This window comes from Panthera onca, chromosome F1 (assembly GCF_046562875.1).
Source record: "Panthera onca isolate mPanOnc1 chromosome F1, mPanOnc1 haplotype 2, whole genome shotgun sequence".
In the NCBI taxonomy this organism is placed as follows: domain Eukaryota; kingdom Metazoa; phylum Chordata; class Mammalia; order Carnivora; family Felidae; genus Panthera; species Panthera onca.
In genome coordinates this window covers 2208231-2222359 of record NC_138355.1, presented here as the reverse complement: position 1 = coordinate 2222359, position 14129 = coordinate 2208231, and the positions used below count along the sequence as shown (strand labels likewise).

General features: G+C 35.3%; 1 pseudogene; it reads left to right on the top strand.

The window, feature by feature from the left end:
• The first annotated feature begins 8881 nt into the window (after positions 1-8881).
• LOC144614925 (vomeronasal type-1 receptor 90-like) overlaps positions 8882-14129 on the top strand; it is a 47177-nt pseudogene continuing 41929 nt past the window's right edge.

The following is a 14129-nucleotide window of genomic DNA, read 5'->3' as shown; positions in this document are numbered from 1 at the left end:
ATTAGTGTTTATACTATTTCTCAGTATATACTCAGAAGTGAAATTGCTGGATCATGTCTTAGTTCTATTTTTAATTTTTTAAAGAAGCCTTTATAATGTTTCCCATAGTGGCTGCATGAATTTACATTCCCACCAATAGTACTCAAGTGTTCCCTTTTCTTTTTTTCTATAAACACACCATCTCTTTTTTATTTCTTCGTTTTTGATAATAGCCATTCTAATTGGTATAAGGTAATGGCTCCTCATTTTCATTTTAATTTCTTGGATAATTCCTGGTCAAAGCCGCAGTCCTTTGTTAGTAAGGGGCTGGAGAAAACAGTCGCATCTGAGACAAAACTTGGGGGAAAGGTACTGCCTGGGGCCTGGTCACGGAGAGTGAAAACATGGGGAGTGGAGGAAAGCTGAAGACAGAGGACAGGTGCATGTTTGCTGATCCAGGAGAACAGGCTGGATAGCTGGATGGAGCCATTTTCACTGCTCCCGCACATGCATATAAGCACCCATGAGCTCTGCAAAAACCCACCCCAGTAGGCTAGCAGCGCCATCTAGTGGAGAATGGAGCCCTTACACTGATCCCCACCCAACTGGGCCAACTTCATTCCCAAGAACTCAAGTCTTACTGCCAGCTTAGTGTATGGACTCTAAAGCGCTACATAGACTGACTTCTAGAGGAGGACCAAGTAATTTCAATCATACTTCAATCTGTTAGCACGTCCATCAATTCAATTTTATTTTTTTATTTTTTTACTCTCTTTTACACTTCTTTTCTTTTTCTTGAATACTGAAAGAGAAAAAAAATCATTTTTATTTTCAATTTTTATTAAAAATAGTTTTCTTTAATTTTTATTACTATATATTTATTTTTACTTTTGAGTAAATTTTTTTCAAATTATTTTTTACTTCCATCATCTAATTTTAGTCTACTTCAGTGTATTCACCTTTTCAAATTTTCAAACAATTTCCTTTTTACTTCTTTCTTTTTCTATTTTTTAATTTTTCATTTGTTATCTTTTTCTTGAATTCAGAAAGAGAAAAATTTCATTTTTACTTTCAATTTGTATTAAATTTTTTCTTTAATTTTTTACTTTTTTTTTTGCATTTATGTATTTTTTTTCAAATTCTATTGACTTCCATCATTTTATTTTGGTCTACTACAGTGTATCCACGTTTTATAATTTTCAAACTATTTCCTTTTTCTTTGTTTCTTCTATCAATCTTTTTAAAATCGTTTTTCTCTTTTTCTTTTCTTTTCTTTTCCTTGAATACAGGAAAGGAAAAGATTCAAATTTATGTTTCATTTTTATTAATTTTCTTTATTTTTTTTACTTTATTCTTTACATTTGTGTAGATTTTTTCAAATTCTATTTTACTACCATCATCTCATTTTAGTCTACTTCAGTGTATTCATTTTTTCCAATTCTCAAATGATTTGCCTTGTTTGTCTCCCCCTCTCTTTTTGCTGTAATCTGTCAAACCTCTTTCAACACCCATACCAAACACACAGAATTTAGCATCATTTATTCAATTTTTGTGTGTGTGTGTGTGTTTAATTTTTTAAATTTTAATATTTTTAAATTTTATTTTTTTTCAATCTTAACTTTCTACCTCATTCATTCCTTTTCTTCCTTCAAAATGATAAAACGAAGGAATTCACCCCAAAGGGAAGAGCATGAAGAAATGATAGCCAGGGATTTAACCAACACAGATACAAGCCAGATTTCTGAACCAGAATTTAGAATCATGACAATAAGAATACTATATGGGGTCGAAAATAGATGAGAATCCCTTTCTGCAGAGATAAAAGAAGTAAAAAATAGAATGAAATTAAAAATTCTATAAATGAGCTGCCCTCATGAAGGATGCAGAGGCAGCAAGGATTTATGAGACAGAACAGAGAATCAGTGATATATAGGACAAACTTATAGAGAATAACAAAGCAGAAAAAAAAAGAGAGAGAGATTAAGGCAAAAGAGCAGGATATAAGAATTACAGAAATCAGTGACTCATTAAAAAGGAACAATGTCAGAATCATAGGAGCAAGAGAGAGACGTAGGGGTAGAAGGGTTATGTGAGCAAATCCTAGCAGAAAACTTTCCTAATCTGTGGAAAGACACAGGCATAAAAATTCAGGAAGCACAGAGGACCTCCATTAAGTTCAACAAAAACCGACCATCAACAAGGCATATCACAGTCAAATTCGCAAAATACTCAGGCAAGGAGAGAATCGTGAAAGCAGCGAGGGAAAAAAAAGTCCCTAATCTACAAAGGAAGAAATATCAGGTTTTCAGCAGACCTATCAACAGAAACTTGGCAGGCCAGAAAAGAGTGGTAAGATATATTCAGTGTGCTGAATCAGAAAAAAAAATGCAACCAAGAAATCTTTATCCAGCTAGGCTGTCATTCAAAATAGAAGGACAGATAAAAAGTTTCCCAGACACACAAAAATGGAAGGAGTTTGTGACTACTAAACCAGCCCTACAAGAAATTTTAAGGGGGTCTCTCTGAGGGGAGAAAAGATGAAAAATATATGGTATTTTTGGTATATATACCAAAAGCACCAAAGATTAGAAAGTACCAGAGAACACCAGCAGAAACTCCAACTCTACAAGCATCATAATGGCAATGAATTCATATCTTTCAGTACTCACTCTAAAGGTCAATGGACTCCATGCTCCAATCAAAAGACATAGGGTAGGGGCACCTGGGTGGCTCAGTTGGTTCAGTGTCCAACTTCAGCTCAGGTCATCATCTCACGGTCTGCGAGTTTGATCCCCATGTTGGGCTCTGTACTGACAGCTTGGACCCTGCTTCGGATTCTGTGTCTCCCTCCCTCCTTACCCCTTGCCCATTCATGCTCTGTCTCTCTAAGTCTCAAAGATAAAAAAAAAAAACATTAAAACAATAAAAAAAAGACATGGGGTAACAGAATGGCTAAGAAATCAAGATCCATATATATGCTGTTTACAAGATACCCACTTTAGACCTAAAGACATCTTCAGATTGAAAGTAAGGGATGGAGAATCATCTAACATGCTAATGGTCAACAAAAGAAAGCTGGAATAGCCATACTTATGTCAGACAATCTAGAATTTGAAATAAAGACTGTATCATGAGATACGGAAGGGCATTATATCATAACCAAGGGGTCATCCACCAAGAAGACCTAACAATTGTAAACATTTATGTGCCAAATGTGACAGCACCCAAGTATATAAGTCAATTAATCACTAACATAAAGAAACTCACCAATAGTAATACCATAATAGTAGAAGACGTCAACACCCTACTCACAACAATGGACAGATCACCTAATCCGAAAATCAACAAGGAAACAATGGCTTTGAGTGACATGCTGAGCCAGATGGACTTAACAGATATATTCAGAACATTTCCTCCTAAATCAGCAGAATATACATTCTTCTCCAGTGCACATGGAATGGTCTCCAGGATAGACCATACACTGGACAACAGATCAGCCCTAAGTGAGAACAAAAATTGAGATCATACCATGCACGTTTTCAGACCACTACGTTATGAAACTCGAAACCAACCACAAGAAAAAAATTTGGAAAAGTAACAAATACTTGGAGACTGAAGAACATCCTACTAAAGAATGAATGGGATAACCAAGCAGTTAAAGAGGGAATTAAAAAGTATATGGAAGTCAATAAAAATGATAACACCACAACCCAAACCTCTGGGACGCAGCAAAGGAGGTCATAAATGGGAAGTATATAGCAATCCAGGACTTCCTACAAAAGGAGGAAAGTTCTGAGATATACAACCTAACCTTACACCTTAAGGCGCTAGAAAGAGAACAATAAATAGAACCCAAAACCAGCAGAAGATAGGAAATAACAAAGACTAGTGCAGAAATTAATGCTATTGAAACCAAAAACAAAACAAAAACAAAAACAAAAACAAAACAGTAGAAGGATCAATGAGACCAGATGCTGGTTCTTTGAAAGAATTAACAAAATTAATAAATCACTAACCAGTTTGACCAAAAAGAAAAAGAAAAGGACACAATAAAAAAATAAAGAATGAAAGAGGAGAGATCACAACCAACACGGCAGAAATAAAAACAATAATAAGAGAATATTATGAGCAATTACTTGCCAGTAAAATGGACAATCTGTAAGAAATGGACAACTTCCTAGAAACATATACACTCCCAAACCTGAAACAGGAAGGAATAGAAAATTTGAACAGACCCATAACTAGTAAGGAAATAGAATTAGTAATCAAAAATCTGCCAAAAACCAAGAGTCCACGTTCAGATGGCTTCCCAGGGTAAGTCTACCAATAATTTAAGGAAGAATTACATCTATTCTCTCGAACATGTTCCAGAAAATAGAAATGGAAGGAAAACTTCCAAACTCTTACTATGAAGTATTACCTTGATTCCAAAACTGGACAGAGACCCAACTAAAAAGGAGAACTCTAGACCAATTTCCCTGATGAACATGGATGCAAAAATCCTCAACAGGATATCAGCCAACTGGATCCAACAATACATTAAAAAAATATTCACCATGACCAAGTGGGATTTATACCTTGGATGCAGGGTTGGTTCAATATCCCCAAAACAATTAATGTGATTCATCACATCGGAAAAAGAAAAGACAAGAACCATATGATCCTCTCAATAGATGCAGAGAATGCATTTGACAAAACAGAATCCTTTCTTGATAAAAACCCTTAAGAAAGTAGGGATAGAAGGATCATACCTCCAGATCATAAAAGCCATATATGAATGACCCAACACTAATATCATGGTCAATGGGGAAAAACTGAGAGCTTTCCCCCAAGGTCAGGAATGAGACAGAGATGTTCACTCTCGCCACTGTTATTCAACATAGTATTAGAAGTCTTAGCCTCTGCAATCAGAAAACACAAAGAAATAAAAGGCATCCAAATCAGCCAGGAGGTCAAACCTTCACTCTTCGCAGACGACATGCTACTTTATATGGAAAAACCAAAACATTCTACCAAAAAATTGCTAGACTTGATTCATGAATTCAGCAAAGTTGCAGGATATAAAATCAACACACATAAATCAGTTGCATTTCTATACACCAACAATGAAGCGACAGAAATAGAAATCAGTGAATCAATCCCATTTGCAGTTGCACCAAAAACCATAAAATACCTAGGAATAAATCCAACCAAAGAGGTGAAAAACCTATACAATGAAACTATAGAAAGCTTATGGAAGAAACTGAAGAAGACACAAAAAAATAGAAAAAGATTCCATGCTCCTGGGTAGGAATAACAAATATTGTAAAAATGTCAATACTACCCAAAGCAATCTACATGTTCAATGCAATCCCTATCAAAGTAACATCAGCATTTTTCACAGATCTAGAATAAATAATCCTAAAATTTATGTGGGACCAGAAAAGACCCCATATAGCCAAAGCGTTCTTGAAAAAGAAAATGAAAGCAGCAGGCATCACAATTACTTACTTCAAGCTATACTGCAAAGCTGTAATCATCAAAACAATATGGTACTGGCACAAGAACAGACACTCAGATCAATGGAACAGAATAGAGAACCCAGAAAAGGACCCACAAGTGTATGGCCAACTAATCTTTGACAAAGCAGGAAAGTATATCCAATGGAATAAAAGTCTCTTCAGCAAGTGGTGCTAGGAAAACTGGATAGAGACATGCAGAAGAATGAAACTGGACCACTTTCTTACATCATACACAAAAATTAACTCAGAATGGATGAAAGACCTCATACATTGAGGTATGTATGTATGTACATACAATGTATGACAGGAAGCCATCAAAATCCTCGAGGAGAAAGCAGGCAGAAACCTCTTTGATCTTGCCTGTAGCAACTTCTTACCGAACACGTCACTGGAGGCAAGGGATACAAAAGCAAAAATGAACTACTGGGACCTCACCAAAATAAAAAGCTTCTGCACAGCGAAGGAAACAATCAGCAAAACTAAAAGGCAACTGACAGAATGGAAGAAGATATTTGCAAATGACATATCAGATAAAGAGTTAGTATCCAAAATCTATAAAGAACTTATCAAACTCAACACCAAAAAAAAAAAAAAAAAAAAAAGACAAAAAACCAAACCAAACCAATAATCCAGTGAAGAAATGGGCGAAAATCATGAATAGACACTTCTCCAAAGAAGACATCCAGATAAATTCTCCACATCACTCATCATTAGGAAAATATAAATCAGAACCACAATGAGATCCCACCTGACACCTGTCAGAATGGCTAACATTAACAACTTAGGCACCAACATATGTTGGCAAGGATGCAGAGAAAAAATATCTCTTTTGGATTGTTGGTGGGAATGCAAGCTGGTGCAGCCACTCTGGGAAATAGTATGGAGGTTTCTCAAGAAACTAAAAATAGATCTACCCTACAACCCAGCAATTACATTACTAGGTATTTATCCAAGGGATACAGGTGTGGTGTGCTGCTTCGAAGGGACACATGCACCCCCACGTTTATAGCAGCCCTATCAACAATAGCCAAAGTATGGAAAAAGCCCAAAAGTCCATCGATGGATAAATGGATAAAGAAGTGTTTCATATATACTATACAATGGAGTATTACTCAGCGATCAAAAAGAATGAAATCTTGTCATATGCAACTATGTGGATGGAACTGGAGGGTATTACGCTAAGTGGAATTAGTCAGAGAAAGACAAAAATTATACGACTTCACTCATATGAGGACTTTAAGAGACATAACATATGAACATAAGGGAAGGGAAACAAAAATAATATAAAAACAGGGAAGGGGACAAAGCAGAAGAGATTCACAAACATGGAGAACAAATTGAGTGTTACTTGAGTGGTTGTGGGAGGGGGAATGGGTCAAATGGGTAAGGTGCACTAAGGAATGTACTCCTGAAATCATTGTTGCACTATATGCTTACCAATTAGGATGTAAATGTTAAAAAATAAAAAAATAATAAATTAAAAAATAAAATAAAATAAAATAAAATAAAATATTTCATTCATACACTTATTAAGTAATTATACATGTATATTAGTGGCCATCACCCAAATGTGGCTTTACTGACACTGCAATATAATGCCTACAATTTGGATATCATTGTGCCTTTAAGGCAGTATAGCCTAATAGATAAGTTCTAGTCTCTAGGGCCTAATAGGACAGCATAAACCAAGTGCTCTGTGGTACAAATATATATTTGTGGCAACAGTTAGTTTTTTGTTTCTGACTTTTTGATAAATTTGTCACATAATAATTATTTGGTAACATAGTTACAGCCATTTAATCAAATGTATAATTACTGCATTATAAAATCCCATATATCAGGTGATTGATTATAGAGCAATTTTTTACCCCAGCAATTTTATAGAGCAAGTGATATTCTGAATTTCAGCCAAGAATATTCATTCTCAAAATTTCTTCACTGAAAACAAAGGTGAGTACTCTCTCATTTCAATAGAAGAATAAATGAAATATGTATACAGCTAAATATTCTTATCACGTTAATTGAGTAAAATAATTATGCCTACATATAGGGCAAATACCATGATAAGATAATTGCAAAAGCGTTCAATGACATTTTACAAAGTATTCTGATATTGGAAATATCCTGAAGAGACATGAGGATGAGCATATATATATGATAATATATATCTCCAATATATTCATATATCCTATATATATCCTATATATATATATATGTATATACACACACACATACACACACACACACATGAGGGTGAGCATATATTCATATATGTGTGTGTGTGTATATCCAATATGTCCAATTATACAAATCAATTTTACAAATAATTATTTATTTATTTTGAGAGAGTGAGTATGTGAGAGGTGGCAAGGGGAGAGAGAGGGGAGAGAGAATCCCAAGTAGGCTCTGAGCTGTCAGTGCAGAGGCTTACATCAGTCACTACCCTGAGATCATGACCACACCCAAAATCAGGAGTCAGACCCTAACTGACTGAGCCACTCAGGTGCCCCTATTGGAGATTTTTTAATGGCACGAGAGGGTATCCTTTTATTAAATGAATTTCCCTGCAAAGGTGTCCATAAAAATATTTTAAAACAATTTTGTGGACATCATAAAGTGGATATTAGTTGTTTGTCCTCTTGTCCTCTTGAAAATTGAGAGTTGAACTTCAGCAATTCCCTACTGATATAAAAAGAGATTATAAAATGAATCACCATGATGAAAATAGAGGGGAGTGTGCCAGGTTCAATGTCAATAAAATTTGTTAATAGGATTTGTAATAAAATAGTTATTTCCATCCTCTCATATGTTTGTATGCAAATCTTCATATCCCTGATATGAATCATTAGGTTGTATGACAATGAGAATTAAGGTTTTTGTTGAAAGATTATTAATAATTATCTAATTTTAAGGGGAGATTGTGCTGAATTAACAGGATAGACCAAACGCGATCATGATGGTCTCTAAGTTTGGAAGCAGGAAGAAGAAAAAATGTCACAGTATGTGATGGAAGACTTGCCTGGGCATAATTTTCCCCCCAATTGTTTCTTTCATAATTCTTTTCCCATTCGTGTAAAATGTGCAACAGTTGAACTATACAAACATCTATGAAAACTTTAATGGCTATTAGGATTCTTGATGCTGAATATGAGACAGGAAAATGCAGAACAGGAAAGCAAACTTTAAAAAAAAAGAAATGAATATACTGTATGAGGAGTATGGGGAATGGGGACATCATCCTGGCATTAATATGGATATGAGATCTCTCTTTCTCTGTGTCTCTCTCCTTCCTCTCTTTCCTTCTCTCCTTCCCAGTTTAGATGACACATATAGACAGACAGATAGATAGAGAGGTAGATATAGAAAGATAACATATAGATACGTATGTACATAATATACACACAGTCAAATGGTGCACAAATAATATTGAGACTCTATTTCTAAGACTTTATACAACATAGACTTAATGATTAATTGAGTAAAACAAAAAATGATCTGTGGTGATGATTTTGACAAAGGAATAAATGACATTGATAACGTGAGGTCTAATTTTTCATATAGACAAAATATGTTTTTTCTTTGTCACTGTGATGATGATATCGTCCATTATATTTGTATGAAGATAGGCCAGTTTTTACAAGTTCGTATTGGAATTTTTGCCAACATCTTCCTGCTTCTCTTCCACATCTTCATGCTACTTCTGGATCACAGACCTAAGCCAACTGTCCTGATCATCTATCACTTGGCCTTTGTCCACATAATGAAACTGTTCACTGCACTGTTTTTTAATGTCTACAGGCCTGTTTGAAGTACTGAACATTCTAAATGATTTCAAATGCATGGCTTTATTCTGCATGATAAGGGTGACACGGGGTCTCTCCTTGAGCACCACCTGCCTCCTCAGCATGTTCAAGGCCATCATGATCATCCCTAGCACCTCCTGGTTGGCCAGCTTTAAACATATGTGCAAAAAGGACATCTTCCATTCTTTTATCATCTTATGGTTTCTCAGTTTGTCTCTCATTAGTGCCTGCATCTTGTATACTGCTACTCCTTCTAATGTGACCCAGAGCAATCTACTGTGTGTCAGTAAACACTGCTCACTTTCCCGCCTAAACTCCATCATCAGGGGACTGTTTTTCACGTTTTCAATATCCAGGGATGTTTTCTTTGTTGGAGGCATGCTGTTCTCAAGTGTGTACATTGTGATTCTCTTGTCCAGGCTTCAGAGGCAGTGCCAGCACCTTCCCAGCATCAACCTCTCCTCAAGAGTCTCCCCAGAGAGAAGGGCCACCCAAACCATCCTGCTGTTGGCAAGTTTTTTTTTGTGGTCATGTACTAGGTGGGCATCATTATCTCCTTCTCCTCCACTCTCTTATGGGCATATGACACAGTCATTCTGGATTTCCAGAAGCTTGTGCCCAATGTCTATGCCACTGTCAGTGTGTTGGTGCTAATAAGTTCTGATAATGATCATTTTTATTTCATTCAAATTATAGAGTGTTTATTTATATATAACATTTAAATGTAATTTTAATTTGTATGTCATTGAAAGGTTTACTGTGTGTAAATAATAAATATTTTTGAAACCTCTGGTAACAATTACCCACCAGCTTTTTTTGAGTTTAGTATCAAGTAAGATTCAATATTGCCATGTGTTGAACATTCCTTTATCTTTCATTTTATTTCTCAAACACTCTTAAGGAAAATTTTCTCTATAAAAGTAAAATACACTCTAAAGCATGACTATTGTACTCTATTACAATGCAGTGAAATACACTCTAAAGCATGACTATTGTACTCTATTACAATGCATTACCTATTGATAATGCAACATTTGAAAATTCTGTTTACTCTTTTTACTTCAAGATATTTAGCTGTGCCTCTAATTTTAACTGAGCAACACTTTTCTCAGCACTATTTATATTTCTTTCTTTTTTTTAACATTTATTTATTTTTGAGACAGAGAGAGACAGAGCATGAACGGGGGAGGGTCAGAGAGAGAGGGAGACACAGAATCTGAAACGGGCTCCAGGCTCTGCGCAGTCAGCACAGAGCCCGATGCGGGGCTCGAACTCACATACCGCGAGATCGTGACCTGAGCCGAAGTCGGACGCTTAACCGACTGAGCCACCCAGGCGCCCCTATTTATATTTATTTCTATGAGTTCCGGCTTCTATTAGGGCTCCAGAGAGTGTACTCTCACCTCTGTATGTTTTCTAATTTATCATTCTCTTCTTTTAAAGGTTGTAAACTTTGTCTCATGTTACAACCTATATATATTTTTTAATTTCTTTCATTTACACAGTTTGAGTAATATTTCTGGTGAGTATTTTATTTATCTGCTTTTGTTACAGTTAATTTCTTATTGGTAACTTAATGCCTAGTTTTGAAATTAGAAATTTATAATCGTCATTTTTTTAGTTTTGTTTTTTAATTTGTATACAGTAGTTAAACATTTAAATGATTCTTATTTCTTCCCATTCTGATCTTCGTATAATATAGTGACAATTCTATTCTCTATAAATGTTCTCTCTTGAATGGATCTGGCTTCAAATTTTTGTTCAGTATTCTAGATTATTATTTCTTTCATCAACTCAGACTAATATAATATTTAACTAAATTATTGTGTACTAAATTGAGTTATTTAATTTTCAAGATTTAATTGTATTAGGCCTCTTCTTCACAATATATCTTACAAGCGTATAGTTTGCCTTTCGACGTTATTTTTATTTCCTATTTTTCCTGTCTTTACTTAAATATTTTATATGTTGTAGATGAAATTTATTGTCAAATTGGTTTCCATACAACACCCCGTGCTCATCCCAACTGATGCCCTCCTCAATAACTATCAAATAATTTAAACATATTGCTGATATATTTATTTTGTGACATGTAATTTCTTCTAACCTATACCCAAAACTAATTTAATTGTGTTTCACCATTAATAATTTTATTGTGAACTTTGAGACATATCACAGTGCAGGTATCTCTAGTCTCTTTGTACCAATCACCCTGAGGACGAGTTGGAGTACCACACAGGTTTGAGCTCCCTGTAGTCAGTCAAGATCTGGATGGCGAGACGGTCTCTGATTTTGATTGCTTCTTTAGATCCTTAACTTGAATTACTTAACTTTCTGGGATGTTCTTATATTTTATTATTATCCTTGCTGTACATTATATGGATCCTTTTACTTTTGTATTTTATATATATTTTTTCTATTTAAATTAAAGTGTAGTATTGTTGTAAGGAGTACAACCCAGTGATGCATCCCTTTCAATAATGACCAGGGCTTATCTGAACAAGTGCCTTCTTAATCCCCGTCACACAATTACCCCATCCCTACAACAAACACCACTCCAGTGACCCTCAGTTTGTTCTCTGTATTTAAGAGTCTCTTATGGTTTTTCTCTCTCCATTTTTATCTCATTTTTACCTCCCTTCCATATATTCATCTATTGTGTTTCTTAAATTCCGCATATGAGTGAAATCATATATTTCTCCATTCGTCAGTCAATGGACCTTTTGACTCATTACATACTCTGGCTATTGTTAATAGTGCTGCTATAATCATTGTGGTGCATATGTCCCTTTGAATTAGCATTTTTGTATCCTTTGGGTATATACCTACTGGTGCAATTGCTGGGTCATACAGTAGGTCTATTTTTAATTTTTTGAGGAACCTCCATGCTGTTTTCAGAGTGATTGCACCAGTTTGTATCTCCACCAAAGTGTAAAAGGGTTCTACTAATTCCACATCCTCACCAAAATCTGTTGTTTCCTCTCTTGTTTTTTTAGCCATTCTAATAGGTGTGAGGTGGTATCTCATTGTGATTTTGATTTGTATTTCTCTGATAATGAGTGATGTTGAGCATCTTTTCTGTGTCCGTTGGTCCTCTGGGTGTGTTCTTTGGAAATTGTGCATTAATGCCTTCTGCTCATTTCTTCACTGGATTATTTGTATTTTGGTTGTTGTGTTTAATAAGTACCTATTTTGGATACTGACCCTTTATCTGATATCTAATCTACAAATTTCTTCTACCATTCCATCGGCTGTCCTTTAGTTTTGTTGTTTGTTTCCTTTGATATGCAGATTTTTTATCTTGATAGGGTCCTAATAGTCCATTTTTCCTTTAGTTTCCCTTTCTCCCGGAGTTATGTCTAGTAAGAATTTGCTGTTGCAGAGTTCAAAGAGGCTACTGTCTGTTTCTTATTCTGGGGTTTTGACGGATTCCTGCTTCATATTTAGGGATTTCATATATCTTGAATTTAGTTTTGTTTATAGTATAAGAAAGTGATCCAGCTTCATTTTTCTGCATTTCACTATCCAGATTTCTCAGCGCCATTTGTGAAAGAGACTGCCTTTTCTTCCACTAGATATTCTTTGCTGTCTTGTCAAGGATTAGTTGGTCACACATTGTGGGTCCATTTCTGGATTCTCTGTTCTGTTCCACTGAACTATGTGTCTGTTTTTTGTGCCAATACCATACTGTCTTGATGATTAGAGTTTTGTAATACAGCTTGATGTCCATAATGTGATGCCTCCATAGTTTCTCCTTTTCAACATTACTTTGGCTACTTGGGGATGTTTCTCTTTACATAAAAATTTCAGAATTGTTTCTTGAAACTCTGTGAATGCGGGTGTTATTTTAATAAGGATTCCATTGAATGTATAGATTGTTTTCGGTAGTATAAGCATTTTAACAATATTTGTTCCTCCAATCTACTAGCATGGAATGTTTATGCTTTTTTGTGTCTTCTTTTTTTAAATTTTTAAGTGTTTATTAACTTTTGAGAGACAGAGAGAGACAAAGTGTGAATTGGGGGGGGGGGGGGAGGACACAAAATCCGAAGCAGGCTCCAGGTCCCGAGCTGTCAGCATAGAGCTCAACACAGGGCTCTAAATCACACTCTCAGAGATGATCACCTGAGCCAAAGTCAAATGCTTAACTGACTCAGCCACCCAGGTGCCCCACTTTGTGTGTTCAATTTCTTTCATAAGCTTTCTATATTTTTCACCATATAGGTCTTTGACCTCTTGGGTTAGGTTTATTTTTTGGTATTTTACATCATTTGGTGTAATTGTAAATGGGATTGATTCCTTGGTTCCTATTCCTGCTGTTTTACTATTGGTGTAAAGAAATGCAAACAGTTTCAGTATGTTGATTTTATACCTTGCAGCTTTCTGAATACATGAATCAGTTCTAGCAGTTTTTGGTGTCTTTGGGGTTTTAGCATAGAATATCATGTCATCTGTGGAGAGTGAAAATTTGACTTTTCCCTTGCCAATTTGTATGTCTTTTATTTCTTTCTGTTGTGTGATTGCTGAGGCTAGGACTTCCAGTAATATACTGAACAGCAACTGTGAGAATGGACATCTGTGTCGTGTTCCTGACATTAGGGGGGAAACTCTCAGCTTTTACCATTGAGGATGATATTCGGTGTGGGTCTTTCCTATATGGCCTTTATAATGTTGAGGATTGTTCCTTCTATCCTTATTTTCTCGAGGGTTTTTTATCAAGAAAGAGTGCTGTATTTTGTCAAATGCATGTTCTGTATCTATTTAGGGTATCATGATTCTTATCTTTACTTTTATTAATGTGGTATATCACGTTGTCTTATTTGCAAATATTTATATCATCCCTGCA